Source organism: Nylanderia fulva, unplaced genomic scaffold (assembly GCF_048542155.1).
Source record: "Nylanderia fulva isolate GAGA-0341 unplaced genomic scaffold, ASM4854215v1 Scaffold21, whole genome shotgun sequence".
Lineage (NCBI taxonomy): Eukaryota > Metazoa > Arthropoda > Insecta > Hymenoptera > Formicidae > Nylanderia > Nylanderia fulva.
This window is the reverse complement of record NW_028190275.1, coordinates 2,816,346-2,840,473: the sequence shown is the minus strand read 5'-3', so window position 1 is coordinate 2,840,473 and position 24,128 is coordinate 2,816,346. Positions and strand designations below refer to the sequence as shown.

Below are 24,128 nucleotides of genomic sequence, written 5' to 3'. Positions count from 1 at the left end.
TTTATAAGTATTATTCTTAACTTTCTCCCATAATTTTACCCAAATTGCGACACAGATTCGAGCAATATTAATTTGTGACTTTTGGTACAATGTACATCCGCGTATTTAATTTCCCTAAAAGAAATGAAATTTTGAAAAAAAAAAAAACTTCTCGCAAAAGTCGATGCATTTTTTTCTAGACCCACCAATTTCTACTTGGGTGAAAGCAAAGAAGATTTCTACATGTGATGTGTAACAATTGAGCGCAATAATTGGCACAATAATTGGCGTAATAAATAATGCAATAATTAACGTAATTCCTAGCTAAAGCGCGCGTGTACCTGTGCATGTTATCCCTTTGGCTCTCTCTCTCTCTCTCTCTCGCGATTTAATAAAACATAGAGAAAACAAAATCATCCTGCGAAAAGAATCGTTATCGGAGAACAAAAGCGAGCGGAGGGCGAAAACGTTAATTGCCGGCGTTACGACCGGGCTCGTATATCATCCTGGGGATAGATTAGTGGAAAAGCGTGCAATGCGCGCATAGGATGCGCCTGGCTGCGCGAATATAGCTTCTCTTTCTCTCAGCATCGAAAACGGCGCGGCGCGTCGTTGGAGCGACTAATGGACACCCCAGGTGAAACCATCAATAACGCGAGAAATTCTTAATTAATTGCCGCATATGGTGGCTAATTAAATGCGATACACGCCACGACGCCGGGGGCAGACATGCCCTCCGCATCGTCCTCCTGTTTTTTTCTCGCCTTCGCGCACTGCCCCCGTTTATCACCCCCGTCTCTTTTATTTTATCTCACTCTCTCTCTATCCCCGAGTTCGCATTCCTCTTCTCTCTCTCTCGTCTTATCTCTCGCGCATGCAATTTGCAATTTTTGGAAATAAAAATATATTTTTACGTGCAAACTAAAAATCGATGATAATTTATTTTATATTTATTGGGTCGTTGCAAATATTTTTGCAAACAGCGAAATATGCCATGCAAGGATTGATTTAAATATATTGATTAACAGTCACGTGGAGAAACACAAGCGTAGACCTATATTAATATTCCTTTATAAAATTAATATAAACGCAATTAACTGTATACGTGTTAATTTGTTTCTCCCTTTACAAATTTGTTATTATAATTATTGTTGCAGTCGATGTTAAATATTCAAAGAGATCTCGCGCAGAATTTTCCCTCGATAATAATGACATTTAAAATGACGCGGGAGAGATCCCGGTGTGTGCACCCCAGGTATATGACGTTATACAACGTTACGGCACTTGTCAGAAGCGAGAACATCGGCATGCAAACCTGACAGGTCACGACAGAAAGTTCCTGGCAGCCCAACGGCAGCAGATTGAAGTTGTGCACGAACGAAGAGCGTCCCTGTCACGGTCACTAGTAGAAATTCTCTCTATAGGATCAGACTTTTTTTTTTTTAGATCTTGCATTCCTTCGAGCGCTATTGTGTATGGATACGACCATACTTTGCTCGCAAAATATTTCAATATCTACTCCGATTTTTTTTTTACACGAATGTATGGTAGATCTTTTAATATTAAATCGTCATGCTTGTGTGGAGAAGAGAGGGGATAAATATTAAATGTCATAAAACAAATATTTAGAAAATACATACAGTGAATTCAATGAGAAACTGATAATCGAAAAAAAATATAAAGAAATATATATGAATGGAAATACACTGTTATAAAACAAATATAAAATTGATTAAACGAATTGATCCAAGTATTTTCTTTACCGTGATATGCTCATTTCGTGAGCAGCCTCGCGTATTTTGAATTAAAAGAGAGTCGATAGTATTAGTGTGTGATTTTATTTGTTTTATGCGCGCGAGAGTTAATTATTTAAAAATTAAAAAAAAAGAGAATTGTAATACATTCTCAAATTTACAACAAACAAACGGGCTGTCATTGTAGAAATTGTAACATGCATGCGTGCTATGTAATATCCTAGTAATTATAAAACCGAAATAAAAGCCACGATATTTTCCACAGTGATGGAATAAATAATCAATCCTTTTAAAATAATTCCGCAATGAATATTATATGAGATTGTCATCACATTTTTCACAAGAACGATACAATGTCCTATTCATCGTTATTCCTATTGTCAAAAATGTATGACAATTAAGATTACTCTATTATACATTCTTCTGGTTTGCGCGGCACGAGCCACAACGGTGATTAAATTTATCAAATGTCTGTACACGATCTGAATGCGAGCTCAATCATATATATGTATTCCACGTGCCCGCGTCTCGGATTTCTTTCCGCTCCGATATTCATATAGAGCGCACGCAGCTGCTGAACTGTCGGCATCGCGGAAAATGAATCGTCTTCTACGTCGCTCCTTGTCGCTCCGAGCTCCGACGTGCACACCTTTCCACGCATGGATGAGTGCATTCGAAACGCCGGAGTCCGGAGAGAGAGAGAGAGAGAGAGAGAGACTTCTCGGCGGCGTTACAAGGAGAGTACCTTACCTGCATCCCTTGGGTGTTAATAAACCGCCGCGGTTCGATATCGCGTGTCACGAAATTCCATTTGTCTGACTCACAGTCGCGAGAGCGAGAGAGAATGCGCGTATCCTTATTATATGCGCGTGCATTCATCATCCGCGATCTCTTATTCTATACGCATTATAGACGCATCGCGTTGACGATTAGTATCCCGCGCTGAACTTTTTTATCGCCGATCAAACTCTCAGACGCGAATATCAATTTTAATTTACAAACATGCAAAAGTTACCTTATTAGATGCTGTTTTCAGTTTTTACATCGAGCAATTAAAAAACTAATAATGACAATTTTAAAATTTCTTTACATATTGCAAAATATTAAATAATACATTCTAAAAAAATTCTAAATTCATGACTTTAAATAGTAAGAATATTTCAAATTATTAATTCAACTCTCTATACATAGAGAGAATTTTCTCTTGGAATTTATTCTGAAAATCATGATAATCGTGAGATAATATGGTATTGGAAGAATTTTATAAGAGTTTCTCTGATTAATATATTTAAATAAAAAATATTAATATCTGTCACAATAAGATATAAAATATGTTCAATTAATTTTACTATGCGCATACAAATTAATATATATAATAATTAAAATTATATATATATTTAAGAATTAAAATATTTATATATATAAATTTGTATATGTATAATATTACTATTAAATAAATCATTTATTTACATTTGATGTAAAGTTTTCAAACCCTGTCAACGCACGTTTCTTTCAACTACCCAATGTAGAAATAATCTTGTTATATTTAATTTAGAGAAGAACAAACATGCAATTATATATCGCATAATTGAAGGGTTCACAAATTACCATTGCATCTGAAAGAGTGTTTCGCGGGCTAAGAGGGTTAAATCTTTAATCCTTCTAATTAATAAACGCCGCGCTATAAACTATAATTTCTGTAACGTTGCGGCGGTCAGGGCCTCTGGAAGAGGCCTGTCGACCGAAAAGCCAATCATTGCAATCAACAAGCGGTAATGATTGACCGGCTTAATAGAATCCGGCGCGTGATCTTAAACACGTGCCTCGGACGGAAGGAGGTGAACGTACCCTTATATACCCGACGTCGCGATACTGTTTCTTTAGCTTGGTTCGAGCCAGGCCGCGTACAAAGTTACGTTCGCGTGCTTTCCACTCACGTGAGTGCCGCATAATGCTTAATATTTCACTGTGGAACGCGGCCGCTTTTCACGATTACACGCTCGTCGACCGTACATATCACTCTTTAGCGCGAGAGATGCAGCATTTTGCATAGAGAAAAAATACATATATACGGGCGGCGTAGAGAAATCAGAGGCTCAATCTTAATTTCTTGATAAAAGCCGGATATAGCCGGAAGGATAATCGATACGTTAAACGCGGAAGCGTGTATGTATATATGTATATATTTGTGCGTAATGCTCTTCGAGGAATCGCGACCGTGTATACCTTTCCATAAACACATTTCCATTTACATATATAATCTTTTTTTTTTTTTTATGTACGCAGTATCCACTTTCTTGCGTGCAGGCACATACAATGTATATATAAACGAGTTCCGATCGACTATATACGCAATCGAGCGGTCTCTCGTGTTTAAGAGGGTAGTAATGTAAATCGCGAAAAAGTCTGAAAATAACACGCTTATGTCCCCCCATCCGCGTCGAAACGTTTACTCCCCATTAAAACGTTTCTCGTGTCAGCAAGGGAGGATAATCGCACGATAAAGCGATGGTTATGCTTCCTATGAAACGGCGCACGCATATATGTATATTCGCATGTGACGGCTTTTAAACGAAAAACAACGTTACGCATAATATCGAGTTAGAGCTCGTGAAAAATTAAAAAGTACCCACATATATATATATACATCATGCCTCGTTGGACCGCTGAAAATTCCTTTATAAACTTATTTATGCACGCGGAGAGAATTTTCTCTTAGAATTTACCTTGAAAATCATGAGAATAATATGGTATTGGAAGAATTTTATAAGAGTTTCTCTGATTTACCATAATAAAAAATATTAATATCTACCGCAATAAGAAATGTAAAAAAATATGCTCGATTAATTTTGTTACGCACATATATTAATATATTTTATTATGATAAATATTAATCCAAAAAACTCTAATAAAATTCTTTCAATATCATATTGTCCTACGAGTATCACGATTTTCAGGGTAAAAATTCTAAGAGAAAATTCTGTGTACAAAACTAGTCCGTTTTTACGTAATATATATATCGTTAAAAAAAGAGAGACGCGGAGGAGAGAATTATGAAATACGGTTAGTCATTTACCCGTCGTTATTCTCTATAAAGAAGTTACCCACGCGGAGCACGCCCTTCGTGGCGAGAGGACTAATTAGCGTACCGGAAGATTAGAGCGACGCGAGTAATCTGCCCTTCTATCTATCTCTCCCTCTCCCGCCAAGTAGTAACGGTAAAATCGAGATCAGTCAACCTCCGAGCTAGTAGAACGAGCTGTTCGCGGGTATCTATCCGCCATTCCGACATTCTCCGCATTTACATTTAGCGGCGGCGGTTACCCTCAACCGCACGATAAATTGCCATTTCGCGTAGCTACGACACAAAATTTCTCCGATTGTAACTCGCGATCCGATGGACGGTTCTAATTTACACGAGTCGGCTAAATGGAACGGATATATCGAGCGCAAAACTAGGCGCGACGTCGTACGTATATATACGGAACGCGAACCATAATTAATATTTAACAGTTTCTCGTGTGTGGGTGAAGGCGTGTTCGCATAATGCAGACGCGCGTTAACGAGGCAATCGCGTAATCCGAGGCAATGATATAACCCATCCGTGGGCTGTCCCAGTTTCTAACGCGAAAGAAACGCTCGCGTTGCCATCTGTTACAAAAGGGACACCATGTATAACCGGTTTTAAGATAGCTGGCGATACTCCATAACGCATGGAGGCCAGATTTTCATTGTTTTCGATAAACGCATCATCGTGACTCTTGTAAAAAGGAAAATAAGCCTAAAGTAGAGTAGAAAAAGAATAACGTTGGGGAAAGTCCAAGACTATTACTTTTTTTATCAAAAATACACGATGTAGAATATAGAAAACGATATAGAATATCGATATAGAAAGATAAAAAATATTAATAAATATCCTTTTTATTAATGGAAAATATCCACCAAGTTTAATTTTTAACTCCTCTTTAGCAAAGAGTAATTCCTCAAAGAGGGATATAAAAGTATATGTTTATATAAAAAAAAAAAACCCTTTTCGACAAAGAATTATCTCCTAAAATTTGTCGCGTTTACTCGGATACACCCTGTATATTTTTTGTACACAATCGAATAAAGTTAATAATGTATTTGTTGTGTAATTTTTCACTTTCCTAAACTCGATTATGCAAATTCTTTTATTTAATATGTAAGAGCAAAATTTAAATTTACAAATATATTCGAAGGCCAATAAATTTTCGTTTCGCAGGAAAGCAAAATCGACGCGATGCGTGATGCAAGGGAGGGAAAAAAAACGCAGACACGAATTGGCGAATCTCCATCGTGAGTTGAGTTTTCGTCGGCGGGCAGAAAAACGATCGATCCTTCACGATAAATCGAATGCCACCGTCGAGCCACGACGGGCAGCGCGCAGTCATAAATAATTTATCTAGCGTTAAAGAGACAGAGAGAGAGAATGATGTGGGGGACTTTACTCACCATAATCGGAGCGCAATCTCGCCGCTCGGATGCAGAAGAAGGTGATCCGCCGACCGCAGCATCTGCAACAAGAGAGAAAAATTCTCTTTCACAGCCGTGCTAATTCACCGTTATACATCTATCGATACACTTCCGGTGTAAGGCACCGACGCAAAAAAAGGGCAAAAAAATAGTAGAGAAGTGTCATTAGAAATATGTATATAAATTTTCGACGGTGGAGAACTGCTGAAACTCTGGAATTCCTCGTATGAGAGGAGAATCCGCCTATGTCAATAAAATCGCAGAAAGGACGACGCTGACCTCCGAAGAGACGATTCCCTGCGGATTCGAGACTCTACACACTATATACTATACCTTCTCCCCTTCTGCCCCTTTATCTTTCCCTACCCTCTTGAGTTGTATGGATGTTCTCGTCGGGAAATGGTTTCGCAGCGTGCCTTCCCGCGAGATTATCTCAACCTCGAGGTCATTGAGAATCGCATAAATAAAGCGCAATTCAAGAAACGAGCGCGCGGTGTTCGCCAGAGGACAAATAGAGGAAGAACGTACGAGAGAGAGAGAGAGAGGGGAAATGAGACGAAAAAACCGTAAAGAGAATCGAATGAGATCCAGGAATCCAGATTTCAAAGCACTTCCAGAGAAATATGAGACACGATACCGGGACATTTTCTCGCTTTACAAAAATACAAAAAGATACCATTTTTATACATTAATCTCAAAATATCAATATCTCGACATATATTTATGAAAGAGAACTCGAACTTTAATTAACAATGGTGCCTCCGCACATTTGTCACAGAAGAGATATAAATTAAAGATATTAATAATATTAATAAATTATTGATAGACAAATATATATATCATTCGTTATTGTAACCTCGAGCAATCAACATCTGAAAGCCTTCACGTCACAATATAATATCTTACTCGATTTAATTACATATTAACAATTGCTGTTATCGGGATTCGCAATCGACCTCCGAACAATTAGCGAGAGATCTGTTTCGCGACAATTACATTAAATGACGATTCGAGGAATAGAATATATAAAAATGCTCATGCTTTTAAACAATGCGTTGATTTCGTTTTTTATAAAAATAATATCTTGACGTAGTTTTATGCGAATAACTCTGGTTCTGTATAGTTTTATTATATTGACAGTTATGAATAATTTATTGTTAATTTCTATTAATCTTTAATTTTCAATGATGCGCTGAAGAAGGTTGAAAAAAGCAACCGAAACGTTCGAACTTTTTTGTCTAATATTTTATGTTATAAAATTTTTTTTCCACAAATAAATATTAATAAAAGAACTTAATTATAGCTCTTATTGCCTTTTATATGTATATTAATTTTTAAAGAGCTGTTACAAATTATATATAATTCTAGATATTAAGGATATTAATAAATTATCTCTCTCTCTCAATTTGAATAATGTTACAATTATTACACAAAACGTTACTTCTCTCGCGTTTTTTTCTCGCCGAGCCAGAGATGCGTGCTGAACGACTCTGTGAAGTTGGCACGGCTTTTTTCGATTTTCAAAAAAAACATATGAGTTCTAGTAGCACTTTTAAGAGTTTTAGAGTTCCTGATAGGTTTCGCAAATAGTTCTGTCAATTTAAGGTCAAAAAACGAATTTTTTAAAAATGTCGTGCTAACTTCCCGTAGCACGACACTTATGCAAAAAAAATTTTTTATTCATGTATTTCGATAGATTTCGACGAGATCTAGAGTTCCTGATAGATTTTAACAATAGTTCCGGCGAACTATGCATTCTACGAGTTAAAAAACAAAATTTAAACGATATTTGTAAAAATTTTATCTTGTTGTGCTAATAGAAATATTCATTTCTCACGGCGCAATTTGCGAGCTCTAGGATAGTTCTGACCTCCAAAATAATGTTCGACAATAGTTCTGTCGATTAACCATAATTAACTTAATTAATTAATAAGCTATTATAGCACGACATCGCGGAAGAGTGTCGTGCTGGTAGAAATATCTATTTCTCTGGGCGCAGTTTACGAGTTCTAAGATAGTTCTGACCTCCAAAATAATTTTTGATAATAGTTCTGTCGATTAACAGTAAATAACTTAAATAATTAATAAGATAATTATAGCACGACACTCGAGCAAAGAGTGTCGTGCTGAGTATATATCGCAGTTCTAGGGGGAGTTTTGGCTAGTTCTCGTAGAGTTCTATGCTCTGCAATTATTTTTAAAAATAGTTCCGGCGATTAAACATTTTTTAATAATTTTTAAAATTTTTTAATGTCCGATTTCAGCACGACACTCGAGCAAAGGGTGTCGTGCTGAATATATATCGCAGTTCTAGGAAGAGTTTTGGCTAGTTCTCGTAGAGTTCTATGCTCTGCAATTATTTTTAAAAATAGTTCCGGCGATTAAACATTTTTTAATAATTTTTAAAATTTTTTAATGTCCGATTTCAGCACGACACTCGAGCAAAGGGTGTCGTGCTGAGTATATATCGCAGTTCTAGGGGGAGTTTTGGCTAGTTCTCGTAGAGTTCTATGCTCTGCAATTATTTTTAAAAATAGTTCCGGCGATTAAACATTTTTTAATAATTTTTAAAATTTTTTAATGTCCGATTTCAGCACGACACTCGAGCAAAGGGTGTCGTGCTGAGTATATATCGCAGTTCTAGGGGGAGTTTTGGCTAGTTCTCGTAGAGTTCTATGCTCTGCAATTATTTTTAAAAATAGTTCCGGCGATTAAACATTTTTTAATAATTTTTAAAATTTTTTAATGTCCGATTTCAGCACGACACTCGAGCAAAAGGTGTCGTGCTGAGTATATATCGCAGTTCTACGAAGAGTTTTGGCTAGTTCTCGTAGAGTTCTATGCTCTGCAATTATTTTTAAAAATAGTTCCGGCGAGTAAACATTTTTTAATAATTTTTAAAATTTTTTAATGTCCGATTTCAGCACGACACTCGAGCAAAGGGTGTCGTGCTGAGTATATATCGCAGTTCTAGGGGGAGTTTTGGCTAGTTCTCATAGAGTTCTATGCTCTGCAATTATTTTCAATAATAGTTCCGGCGATTAAACATTTTTTAATAATTTTTAAAATTTTTAATGTCCGATTTCAGCACGACACTCGAGCAAAGGGTGTCGTGCTGAGTATATATCGCAGTTCTAGGAGGAGTTTTGGCTAGTTCTCGTAGAGTTCTATGCTCTGCAATTATTTTTAAAAATAGTTCCGGCGAGTAAACATTTTTTAATAATTTTTAAAATTTTTTAATGTCCGATTTCAGCACGACACTCGAGCAAAGGGTGTCGTGCTGAGTATATATCGCAGTTCTAGGGGGAGTTTTGGCTAGTTCTCGTAGAGTTCTATGCTCTGCAATTATTTTCAATAATAGTTCCGGCGATTAAACATTTTTTAATAATTTTTAAAATTTTTTAATGTCCGATTTCAGCACGACACTCGAGCAAAGGGTGTCGTGCTGAGTATATATCGCAGTTCTAGGGGGAGTTTTGGCTAGTTCTCGTAGAGTTCTATGCTCTGCAATTATTTTCAATAATAGTTCCGGCGATTAAACATTTTTTAATAATTTTTAAAATTTTTTAATGTCCGATTTCAGCACGACACTCGAGCAAAGGGTGTCGTGCTGAGTATATATCGCAGTTCTAGGGGGAGTTTTGGCTAGTTCTCGTAGAGTTCTATGCTTTGCAATTATTTTTAAAAATAGTTCCGGCGAGTAAACATTTTTTAATAATTTTTAAAATTTTTTAATGTCCGATTTCAGCACGACACTCGAGCAATAGTATAGTTATCGAGTGTCGTGCTGAAATCGGACATTAAAAAATTTTAAAAATTATTAAAAAATGTTTACTCCCCGGAACTATTATTGAAAATAATTGCAGAGCATAGAACACTACGAGAACTAGCCAAAACTTTCCCTAGAACTGCGATATATACTCAGCACGACACCCTTTGCTCGAGTGTCGTGCTGAAATCGGACATTAAAAAATTTTAAAAATTATTAAAAAATGTTTACTCGCCGGAACTATTTTTAAAAATAATTGCAGAGCATAGAACTCTACGAGAACTAGCCAAAACTCTTCCTAGAACTGCGATATATACTCAGCACGACACCCTTTGCTCGAGTGTCGTGCTGAAATCGGACATTAAAAAATTTTAAAAATTATTAAAAAATGTTTAATCGCCGGAACTATTATTAATAATAATTGCAGAGCATAAAACTCTACGAGAACTAGCCAAAACTCTTCCTAGAACTGCGATATATACTCAGCACGACACCCTTTGCTCGAGTGACGTGCTGAAATCGGACATTAAAAAATTTTAAAAATTATTAAAAAATGTTTACTCGCCGGAACTATTATTGAAAATAATTGCAGAGCATAGAACTCTACGAGAACTAGCCAAAACTCTCTCTAGAACTGCGATATATACTCAGCACGACACCCTTTGCTCGAGTGTCGTGCTGAAATCGGACATTAAAAAATTTTAAAAATTATTAAAAAATGTTTAATCGCCGGAACTATTATTGAAAATAATTGCAGAGCATAGAACTCTACGAGAACTAGCCAAAACTTTCCCTAGAACTGCGATATATACTCAGCACGACACCCTTTGCTCGAGTGTCGTGCTAAAATCGGACATTAAAAAATTTTAAAAATTAATAAAAAATGTTTAATCGCCGGAACTATTTTTAAAAATAATTGCAGAGCATAGAACTCTACGAGAACTAGCCAAAACTCCCCCTAGAACTGCGATATATACTCAGCACGACACCCTTTGCTCGAGTGTCGTGCTGAAATCGGACATTAAAAAATTTTAAAAATTATTAAAAAATGTTTACTCGCCGGAACTATTTTTAAAAATAATTGCAGAGCATAGAACTCTACGAGAACTAGCCAAAACTCCCCCTAGAACTGCGATATATACTCAGCACGACACTCTTTGCTCGAGTGTCGTGCTATAATTATCTTATTAATTATTTAAGTTATTTACTGTTAATCGACAGAACTATTATCGAAAATTATTTTGGAGGTCAGAACTATCCTAGAACTCGTAAAATGCGCCCAGAGAAATAGATATTTCTACCAGCACGACACTCTTCCGCGATGTCGTGCTATAATAGCTTATTAATTAATTAAGTTAATTATGGTTAATCGACAGAACTATTGTCGAACATTATTTTGGAGGTCAGAACTATCCTAGAGCTCGCAAATTGCGCCGTGAGAAATGAATATTTCTATTAGCACAACAAGATAAAATTTTTACAAATATCGTTTAAATTTTGTTTTTTAACTCGTAGAATGCATAGTTCGCCGGAACTATTGTTAAAATCTATCAGGAACTCTAGATCTCGTCGAAATCTATCGAAATACATGAATAAAAAATTTTTTTTGCATAAGTGTCGTGCTACGGGAAGTTAGCACGACATTTTTAAAAAATTCGTTTTTTGACCTTAAATTGACAGAACTATTTGCGAAACCTATCAGGAACTCTAGAACTCTTAAAAGTGCTACTAGAACTCATATGTTTTTTTTGAAAATCGAAAAAAGCCGTGCCAACTTCACAGAGTCGTGCTGAACGAGATCCCGTCAGCCGACTTTTTTCCGGGAATCCCGGAATCGTGCAGGAAATCGTAGCTCTTTCTCATAGGGAAGAGCATCCCGGAATCCCGTACGCGGCCGGAATTACCGTCGTTTATTTCTATTTCCAGTCTCGAAAAATCTCAAGTCCGCGCATAAGGCTCGCTCGCACACACACACACACACACACATATATATGACCTATCGCAGCCTTCGCAGCCGCGAATTAGCACGCTATAATTTGGCCGCGGCGCACATTAATCTTCTTATCGTTCGACAAGGAAATAAACCAATCCGGGGGGCCCGCCGTAAAATACGTTACCGTAATATATCGCGTGAATGTATATGTATATACATATCATTAAACAATCTCTTCGCCGAAACACAATGGTAAGAAGCGTGCGAACAGTATGGCTCGAAATATCCTCCACCCTTTGGCTGCACTTTTCAGTTCTGCGTTATTATCGACTTCTTTCGACACGTAGTATATAATTTCGATTTTCCGCACGAAGGATTTTTCTCACCTCTTCTCTGAACAATTAATAAATAAATAATTAACGCCGTTGAACGCGACAGCGTAAAACTGGAATTATATATGGAAAACGGGTGACATATATACAAAGAGACATCCTCGAGAAAATTACTAGTTGGAGTTTGCGCGCGTTACACGATACGATCATTATCGCGGCGGACTTTTAAGAGCAGTAAACTAAGCGCGAGACGTAACGTTATAAAATCAAAGGCGAGAATAAAGAGCCGCGAGAGACGGGTGTATAATAGTGTCGGGTGATAAGAAAGATAAGAGCGCCTTATAGAGGCGTGCATACCGGGTGTCAAGTTTTTCGTATCGCATGCCTCCTCGCCGCATAACCGTGTCTTGGATTACGACTAAGGATACTTATGGGAATCTACGGACTCACTTTCTACACGCAGTTGGAATTAAACGCGCATACGCAACGGAGAACAATGCCGGAACATTACTTGACGAAATGCCTCGTGAAATCTTGAATCATCTTTCACGTGTATATAATGAAATGATTCTATACGATGCGTAAAAATGGACGATTCCGTGTCGCGAGATTTCTAACTCGATACATTTAAAAACAAAACCTTACGAAGACGAGAGAAAAGAATTTTTAAATGCTCCAAAAAATCACGAGAATAAAATTAAACGAAAAAAAAAAAAAAAGAGAAATTATAATCGCGTATGGGAAGAGAAAACTTGTACGCTTTGAAAAACGGCGGGAACGGGAAATATTTCTTGCGCTTTAAAAGGAGGACAAGAGATCCGACGTATATATATTCCAGACAAAGTCTACCGTCAAACTGCGGGGACGCACACAATGAGAGGGTTGGCTCTTTCTCGCAGATGAATTCGAACCTCCGTGGGCCCGCAAAGTACCCGTTATTCCCGTCGCTCTCGCGCATGCAAATCGTTATTATTATCGCCGTTGTTATTATTGCGGTGCCAGATATACCGAGTGCGCGCCGCGCATAACAATAGTCTCTTTTCGCGCGCGCATATAAGGCGAGGGTTAACTCCTTCTCTCGTATAATAACTTCAATTTTAAATTAGCATATACCGAAAACCGACCGACGGGCGCATCGATCTGTTTACAAAGTTTACGGGATAACACTTGTGTCGGTCGCGACACATGACATCTTTATTAAAAACTGCTATCGAGATCGCATTTCGTCGCGGAGAGAAAATAATCGTTTGAGGTATAAGTGTGCTGCGGTTAATACAGAGTTAATAATCGCTCTCGCAAATGTTTCAATAATTAATGAATGATACGCCGGACAACAATTTTCATCGCAGTAAACGTCATTATTGCGAAAGTGGATTGACCTAAATTATATAATGTATTATAATGTATCTATATATATATATTCAACATGAATATCGTGTTCTATTTTGCAATATATATTTTTCGTTATATTATACAATATACAATAATGTAAATTTTTTAAAGAATTTGTCATTTCATTTTTTTGTAAGATTTTTTGATATATTATATATATATATATATACAATGAAATATATATAATATAATTTATATTATATACACAGAGAGAATTCTCTCTTAGAATTTACCCTGAAAATCATGGTGGATCTCAATCGTAGGACAGTATAGTATCGGAACAATTTTATAAGAGTTTCTCTGATTAAATATATTTATAACAATAAAAAATATTAATATCTACCACAATAAGATATAAAATATGTTCGATAAATTTTATGTACACGGTAAAATTTACTACGTACTTATTAATATCTTTGATTGTGATAAATATTTTAATGAGAGAAATTCTTTAAAAAATTCTTCTAGAATACCAATGATTTTCAGGGTAAATTCTAAGAGAAAAAAGTCTCTCCGAGTAATATAATATAAATATTAAAAAATATATAGCAATGCCGCATTATAATGCAGTTAATCATCTAAATATTTCAATATACATTGTAATAGCTGAGCAGAGCGGTAACTAGTCTTGCAACCTGGAGTGGTTCGTCCGCTGCGATCACGGTACATCGCGCATCTTTGCGGATAAACAACACGACGACAACGACGACTACATCCAACGACAACAACGGTAGCGTGTAAAACGCGGGCATGCTTATCCGCGCGCGGGGAGAGAGATTTAATCTGATCGGCTATTATATATGTATAGGCGACGTACAATAACGCGCTCGCGCGCGCGCGCGCGCGCGCGTTGCTTACAAGAGCGAGCGAATAGAGACGTTGGAGCGTGCAACCGCGTTGCTCGTGCGATGCAAAATCGATACTTTCCCGAGCCGTGTATGTGCGCGGCCCTCGCACTGACCTATCGGGCGCATCGGGGATAACTGGGTGAACCCAGTAGCAGGGCGATAATAAATTAATCATCTAGTTATCGCGTACACGGGCGTAATGACTATCCCTCTTCTCTTGGCCATCCCTCGATCGGTTTGTAATCCGGGAGATTCCTCGACGTCTGCCTCCTCCCTTCCTCGCTTTGGGAACCGTCGCGATTATATTATACAGATCGAAAGACGAAGCGCGCGAAATGAGAGCCGACGCTTCCCTGTTAATTCGCATGGGAAAATTGTTTTTATGTAGCATCTCCCATTGTTTCAGTTGGCGAGATTAATAATGATAATTATATACAGCCTCGTTCTCTGATTCGTGTGTTTTCGAAATCGCTTTGTGCCTGTAATCGAGAATATAATTGAACTTGGCATTTTCAGTTCTTTCTACGCCGCTGCATCTCTCGTACGTGTCCTTTTAAAGGCGCCTTCACATGTGCGCTCTGTGGAAGGAAGAAGGCCGCACGAAGGAAAACAGAGGGATGCGCTCGGAACTGGCTATAAATAGGAGTACACGGACGCGCTATTTCCCTTTAATCCGGAGAAATTGCGCGATATCGCGCGGCTTCGAGACCGGTTCCGGTGCTGCAACGCGTTTCCGAAGGCGGGTTTAAGGCCTTTCGCGCGCGCCGCGTCTTTTAATGCGCTTTTAATGAAGAGGCTCCCACGAATATCCCAATTATCGCAAGATTATCGCGCATGCGTATATATAAGTGCGTCGATAATAATCGATTGTAAAATTAAGTCGCGGACGAACGTCTCAATCTTATACTTTAGGAATTTGCTGATTGCCGGACAGGATATAATATAAGGTTACGCGAATTTGAGATGTGAATCTTTCGAGGATTTCGACATCCGCGATTAAAACTTCATTTCGCACCGCAAAAAATTGTCCCTGTCTTTTTTGTGTTTCATATATATCATTTGTGAACCAGGTGCACGCGATAATCAGTTCGCGACACTTGTCTCGTGGATTTGCTAATTTCGAGCTGAATATGCATTGCGAAAGTGGGACCCCGGTCGCATTATTTCGCTGATAGTCGTAACCTGTTGTTAAGTGTCTGCAGAGAGGCAGCCGCTTAAATCGCGACTGGTAATACGACGGTGATATCGTAATGCGATATTTAATGCGATATTAAGTATAATATACGATTTCCAAGTTAACGACGGTGCGCGTAGTTTGCCATCAGAGTCCGCAACAAGCTTAAACAAAGAAGGTCGTCTGGCCTGGCATTGTAAATTAAGAGGTACGCGACGCTCCGAGACGTATAATAATAATTCTACAAAAGCTAAATTATTAAAGTGTAGAGATTTCTCGAAAATAATAAAAAATTTTAAATACCTCAGTATACCTACAACTGCAGTCTTATGTTTTTTTTTACAAAATTCGCAAAAATAATCCGAGTAGAAAGAATAAACATTCATTATATATATATATAATTATTGCGCGCTTCCCCGAAGCTTCCAATCGTTTGCAAATATAGAATCCTTTGTTCAACAATTAATGAACAGTTACCCGGCGCGAGATAATTAATTAAATATTATTGCTTTCGCAGGAACGTTCTCTATGTTAATCGCAAACACGCAACTCATTACCCCGTCGAACACCTTTGACTTTGACTCTCGGGCGCGATATTTTCATCTATTAATAATTTATACACGGCTTCAACGACGTACCCCGTGGCGCGGGGGAGGAAGGGGGAGGGAGAGGGGAGGCATTTGCGATATCTGTCGATAGTTTCACAGTTCGCATCCGCATTATTACGCGTGCGCGTATCGGAAGGTAGATCTGCGCGAGATAAGTCCGGCCGATGCGTGTAGATGAAGAAGGAAAGAGAGAGAGAGAAAAGGAAAATAGCTCTCGTGCGCAAGATTAATGGAGCCGACCGACCGTTCGCGCGATAGGTCGAGGTTCTCAACACTTTCACCGAATAATGCGTCGACAAGTAACGGCCTCTAATTGCTCCTCGTAATTTTAATTAATCCGCGTACGGAGGCGTGGAAGGAAGACGGAAATTCCTGCGATCGCGCGCGGCAGAAAAGGCGCGAATATAAGCGGAATAATACTCTTCCGCGAAGATTCATCTCGCGGGTATGTATATACACCTCGGGTAAACAAGCTGCCGCGGCCTTTCGTAATGTCTTCCGATATTTCATCGCGATTGCACCGACACGATTCGCGGGTATTATTAGTTATAGGCGTTTTTTTCTTCATCATCCGACACGTAGCGGAATTATGTTGCCGCGTTCCTTGTCCTATTGTCAAAGACAAAAACTTGTAATTACGATTTTAAAAAATGTCAAGAAGCGGGTGAAAATTTATCACTTTCACCGAGAAGAAGCAAAAAGAGGGGGATAAATCGTGGATAATGAAGCGGTGCGTAAAATAATTCTACTCTTTTGACATCCACTGTTGTGTAATGCGCGCAAGATACAAACATACTACTGATTGATAAATGGGAAATGTAATTATAGTGTTTGATGGATTCTCTTCTGGGAAGGAGAGTTTTCACAAGCAGGTTCTCGAAATGTTAACGGGCGTCGCAAAAAAAAAAAAAAGAAAAAAAGAAAAGATACGTAGATTAGCTGGTACGTTTCTTCCGATGGGAACGCGGATTCCCTCGCACGATGAGAGACAATAGGGCGGAGAAAGAGAGAAAAAGTCACGGAACCATTTCCGAGAGGGAGATGAGAGGGACGGGAGAAACCTTTCTTCTTCTCTTACAGTCTGTTTTACGAGAATCCCACGCGCTTACGCGCGCACGTTTTACACGCGATCTTCTAATTCTCTCGACGGATCTCGTCGCTCTCGCAGATCCTCCTCTTGTAAAATATCGCGGATTTCCTCGATTCCGCGCTGATCGATGAGATTATAACGAGAAACTATCGCCCGAAGCGTAACTATGCTCTCTATCGTCGTTATCTTTGGGAGCCGGAGCTATATACTTTAACTATGCTTTAACGTAGCTAAGAGAAACTATCGATCTCGATTTACTGTCCGCAGTAGGTATATATACTTCAAATCTGGTCCACGCCGCGCTCTAATGCGTACCGATAATAATCAATTACACCGCGATCAAAAATGTGTACTTGTCGTTATTCTTTCCGTCCGGGTTCGAGTAACATTCAACAACATTAAGCAACATTGACAAATGAATATTTTTATTAACGATTTGAAAAATTGAAATTCACAAACATTAAGTCCTGGAACTTGTTGCAAAAAATTCTCTTATCACACAGAGAGAAAAATCATGAAATATATTTACCGCAATAAAAATATTAATATCTACCACAAAAATTAAAATACAAAATATGTTCGATTAATTTTACTATGTACATATTAATATTTTTTTATTGCGATCAATATTAATCAGAGAAACTCTAATAAAATTCTTCCAATACCGTAATATATAGAAAATCAAAAAAATATTTAAAAAATATTAGAGAGGAAAATATTCTTTTCTCTCGAAACTCGCGTACTGTAACAGTCATTATTACATAACAAAATAATGATGCCTACACAAGAAGCCCATATTACGCGTATTGCTTAATAAGGCGAAGCACAGCTGACACGAAGCAAAGGATTTAAATCGATTCGGGCGCAAATCGATTTCCGATCTCGCGAATCAATCGTCGATGAAACGTGTGGGCTATCGGATCACTCTGCCCACATTTATGTTCCGGCACATGTATAAGTTTGAGTGGGTAACACCGCATACTTTGTTCGTCGAGACCCGCTAGGAGAGACAGGGCGAGAAAGAGAGTGAGAACGATAAGGGAAAGGAGAGGGATCAACATTATAAAGTCGGGTATGTGCGCTACTTTATACCGACGAGATCTCGCACGATGCCGCTCGTACTTTTACGTAATACAAGCTCAGGCCTCGAGTAAGAAGCGAGTTTAGCCTTCGAAAAAGGCGGCGACGCTCGAAAAGGTGGGCGAACCGCCATAGGAACAGGATCCTGCATGTATGTGATTTGGAATAATCGATCTTTATTCCTCCCTCGTTTCTTCCCGCCATCAAATTTGACTACTCACGCGCTCATAAATTTCTTTTCGTCCAATAGAAAGATCAATTGTATTCGTAGGCAGAGATATCGCATAAATAAGGACTCTGTTATTAAGTATATGTACACCCATGTGTAATGTCTCATTGAATACGCAGGGTGATTTGTATTTGTTGGATGCTCGAGTTTCGTCAATACGAATTACAAACGTACGAATCGCTCATATGTTAATTGCGCAAAATGCCAGAAGGCGTATCATTTTTTTAACCGCTCTTAATTTTGGTCAAGCTATACAGTGACAAAGTGATAAAGGCAATTAAAAATAGAACATTAGTGAATTTAATTCTGTCCTCAAAGAGAGTTCGATTGAAATATTTACGCAGAGTAAATGAAGCGTGTCGCCAGAGGCGATTTTAACTTTCAATTTATGTCAATAAATGGATTTTATTTTAACACAAACATTTCAGTAAAATGGGCAATGAATCAAAAGCTTAAAAAAATGCTTTTTGGAAAGATAAAAAATATAAATTGATTTAAAAAACTTTTGCCATAAAATAAAATGCTCTTTCATCGGAATATAAGTAGTGGAGATGCAAAGCTCTCGTCGCGGGATATAAAAAAGCGCATTAAAAAAACTTGAGCGCGACGAATGTCAGAGACGACGATGCCAGAGAGCAAATAAATCTCAACGTTGACACGCGCATATAGGTACGCAATTTCCGTTCCCTTGTGCATCTAGTACTTTTCCTCCGAACGCGAAGCGAAGCGGCGTTTCCACGCCGCGTAATTGGGAAGTTTCCGAGAGGTTGGTTGGTTCGTTCGTTCGTTCGATCGATCGATCGATACCGCCGTCGCGGCAGCTTGCGCAGGAACCTTGGAATTCCGCGAATTCCTGCGGTACCGTTTGGCGCACCCTGCGTGTACACTTTACACACGGGAGCTTCCTTTGACACGCGCGCGCGGCACTTTCAGGGTCAATGGCGTAGAGAGAAGGAGGGAAGCTTTTACCCCGAGTAATGGGCCGACTTGGTAAATCGGTATAAATTAAGATACATCTCGCATCACCTCCTTCTTCGCGAGAGCTGATAAAAAGGAAGATAAGAATTTATGGATTGAATATTGCGCCATCGATAATTACGATGATTTAATTGATCTCGGAGCTCTTGCATATAAGTATAAAATAATATATGTACGCCTTTGTGTCAGTCGACACTTGTATAGTTTTCATACTATAACTTGGTAAAAAAATAATTTAAGAAAATATATAAGAGAATAAAAATTTCTCATATAATCTTTTTGACGCTGGATATGAAAATTCCTCGCATCACAAGTAATATGATCAAATACATTAAAATAGTGCATTAAACTATTGCTATAAAATTTATTTTAGGTTGAACGTGTGATCAATCTCCATTTTCCCTATGGATCATTTTCATCGCAGTTAGCGATAATGGAAAATATAAGAATATAAGTGATTCTAAATTAGTTTCCCGGCGTTTACTTACGCTATTGACTTCTCGGATACATCGCAACCATATCGAGAGGACTCGCGCGTATATATGTACACGTATCTTTAATATCTTCGCGGCGAATCGACGTTCATTAAAGGAAGGGAAGGGTTGCATTGGCATTCTTTCTGATTATACACACACTCGAGGAAGAAAGGAACGGACGGATAATGGTAGGATCTCTCTTCCTCGTCCTAACGACCAAGAAGTCTTCCTTATTCCGTACACCGTACATCCCTGACGTCCTGTGCATTGTTGTTGCTTCCGTCGATTACGAACAACGACATAATAGCTCGAGCTGTCATTCCGGAAATAAACGTCCGCGTAAATCAAATTGCTCATAACTTATAACGTTAGAAGAAAGAATAACGAGTAATCAAATCGATAATTTAAAAATACCAGAGTTTTAAATACGCGCGATAAAATTTATTCGAGATTATAACGATTAAATCCGTAGTGAACAATTTTGAAGAGCCACTCGTTGGAAATATCGCGCCGATATATTTTCCAAATATAAACGCACCGAGTATAAATTACATCGCGCGCATTGTATCTAATTTAAAGCTTGAAAAATAATCACTCTTCCCGAGCGCAGAAGCAGCTGATATTTAGCGAGCCGCGCATGACAAATCGTCGGTATGCAGAAATAAATCGATTCATCGCGTTCGTATGCGATGCAGCAGCAGAGAAGAAGAAGCAAAGTGCTGCTGCATCGGCGCGGATGACGTCAGCGGTGACGATTGATTAGGCGGAAATAAGCATCGAGGAGCCCATATAACCTCGCATTAGCCTAATGACCGCGAACGCAGGTGATCCGGTGATCTACGATCGATGTTCCCTTCTCTCTCTCTCTCTCTCTCCTTCTCCATTTTGCAATGAGATATCCATGCTGGATCCTGTGGATAATCGCCACGGGATCACGGTCACGGATCCCGAGCTCGCATCCTATACGCATGTTTCGCGAGATAACAAGTTGCTCGCGCTCTTCAGCGTATCGCTGAATATGCTCTCGTACGTACGCGCCTGTTTATTCAAAGTTAAAGGGGATAGGGAGAGGAAGGAGGGTGGTTCAGAGCAACGCCGATAAGGTAATTTATATTCCGCGCTAAATACACACCGTGCGCGCGCGTTTTCTTCGGCCGCCGATCTAGTAAACGGAGTAATGACGTTGCTTGATAAAGAATCTTAATCAAGCTCCGCACGCGGATGATAAAGCGGACCTAACGAAGATGTAAGCTCGGGACGATTAACCGCGGCTGGAAAATCCCAGCTGTCGGTTTATCGAGATATTGATGCGCGTTCTATTGCGTCTACCGGACGTGCGTAGTATATATTAGTTTTTCCTCCGACGCGTCCGTCTGTCACGCGCGGTGATCAAAAACCGCGTTTCGCAAAGTTCCGATATTACGAAATTATTCACTCCCGCGACGTAGAACGATTTCCTAAGATTACTTTTTTCTTCACAACCTCGAATTTTTATATTATTTTCCTTTGCGATCTCTTATCTTGAATATTTAATTTAGAAAAATAGATGTAATTTTCTATCTCATATTCTCATAACGAGTTACACTAACATACATACGATTACATTTCAACGTTTGAATAAATTGAATTAATATTTCTCGCGCGAGACAGATTACGCTAGAGATATATTCCGCGTATATAATATTATTAACCGACAAATGTATCGGCCTACAATATGCGCGGAATAAGCGCGAGTCACGCCGGCAGCTTTGCGCGCGATCGATTAATAATTAAATGCTCGTAATGACGGCACGCGTGCGTTTCTGCGGCGATTAATCGATCTTACGAAGCAGCAAACGCATTCCGCGATTATGTACGCCATTTCTGCGCAATGCCATTTATCGACACGACAAATTGAAAACGAATTTCCACGGTAATACAGCTTAAAGGAGACAAAAAAAACAACGGCGATCGGTCACGGTTCTCTCGTTTCATCGATTTTATTTAAATCTCGAGCTATTTATAAAGACAATAATATAATACAATCGCGATCGCAGATGCGCGCGATAAATAATGCATAAATCGAGGCGAAATCGATAAGCTCGCTTTGCTCGGGAGAGGAGCTTCCCGAAATAAACACGCGATTAAGAGAGATTCAATTAAGGTGAGCGAAGAGAGCGCGACGATTAAATCGACGAAACGCGTGAAAGCGAGAGCGAGTTGCGATAAAAAATGGCGCGAATCGGTACGAGCAAGGGCAATTAATCGGTATTGGGATCCAGTCGGATTAGCATTTAAAGGACCTGACGCCTTTTAAGACCAGGGGCTAAAACGCGCGAAACGGCGTATGGGAATTCATTAAAGGCAGAATTAATAACTCCACCGTCCGTCCATCAGTCTCTAATATGACTCTGTCTTTTACATCCCGGGGCCCCTTAGGCAGGGCAAAAGTCTTTACGTGCCCCGTTCCATCTTCTACATCTTACCTCTCTCCTTCTTCACCTGTCTCTCTCTCTCTTCCTTGGATCAGATCGAAGAGAGAGAAATCAGATCTCTTTCTTCTCTGTATTCATCCTGCCGACGTGGACCATTATTATCGCTCTGCATGTATTCGCCCTGCGATTTAGCAATACAAATCGATACGGAAGACACGACTCTCTCGCAAATGACTATAATATTTTTTTCCTCCTTTTTTTTTTTAAAGGGAAGGCCGCTCCTAAAATCTTATCGCGGCAAATCCAATTAACTCTCAGCGTACCAAATGTCTCGGGAACGAAGATCGAAGAAGCTAATTTCTTTTCTCTCGTATCGCTATTTTCACTTTTCACTCGGAATTAAAAAGCGAAAGTATATACAGATCGACAATTAGAAATGATTAGTTTTAATGATTGTTTGATTTCTATACAAAAGTTCGTCGGACTCTCGATTATTCGTGCGTACGTATACGATTATCTTAGAGCTAAACATATGATACGATTAAAAGTTTAAATTACATTCTGATATGCACGATACCGAGTTTACATTGCTGCTCAAGCGTAGCTGCTCGCGTTGTTTTTATCTCACGCTTTTATCTCTCGGATGGAAAATAAATAACGAACATTTCATCTCCCTCTCTCTCTCTCTCAATTTATGCAGTGCAAATGCAATTCAAAAATTTATCGTGCCAGCGAATTTCCATTTGCGCAAATTATTTGTCGAAAGTGCGACCTGGTCCGTGTAACGAACAACGCGCCGCATAATAATCGCACGCTAAATCACGAACGGAATGACGCACGCGTGCAATTTGTAACATTGCAAGTTCACGTTCGCGTATTATAACGCATTCCGCACGCTCGAGCGATCTATCGTATCTAACTTCTCTCTCTCTTACTCTCTCACTCATAGGGAATTCGAATGCAATTAGAGGAAAACCGGGCGGGCAGACAGGCAGTTTATGAACAATGCTCGATTTATATGTTAGGCGAGCAACTTTCTAGTCGCGTGTTGCCAAGTAACTTAAGTAAATCGCTCTCGGCGTCCAACAACTATCGTGAACTGCTAGCAATAACAAACAACCGGTAACCCAGAAAGGCGGACAAAAAGAGCGAACTCTTATCTTCTCGCGCGCGATATATATAATATATTATAGTTAAAAGACTATACTCCAAGATAACGTGAGCGATAGTAGAGGTATCGCGAATACAATAGGTACTAATTTTTTTTTCAACTTTACAATAATGAACTCTGGATGATTTTGTGGCGGAATAAATATCGTTTATTTCTATATTATTGAATCGGAATAATAAAAGACACAAGTATATTGGCAACGAACGCGCATAAATTATGAAATAACTTCGCGCTCAGCGAAGCACCTGAAACTTTTTGCTCGCGTATCAGATGCTGTTAATTGGCGTATATAATATTCGCGGAGAGAGAGAGAGAGAGAGAGAGAGAGAGAGAGGACTCGCTGCAAGTTTTTCTGCCGATCGTGTCGCGCGCTCCTCCACCTACGCTCCGAAGAACACGATCGCTTA

At 38.8% G+C, this 24,128-nt stretch overlaps 1 protein-coding gene across 1 annotated transcript in view; it reads right to left on the bottom strand.

Annotated features, from left to right (window-relative positions):
- The window catches only part of Prosap (SH3 and multiple ankyrin repeat domains prosap), a 123,827-nt gene that overhangs the window by 66,971 nt on the left and 32,728 nt on the right, over positions 1 to 24,128 (bottom strand). Inside the window, 1 exon segment of the mRNA XM_085482566.1 lies at positions 6,207 to 6,268. The gene's annotated coding sequence lies outside the window, so the exon portion shown is untranslated.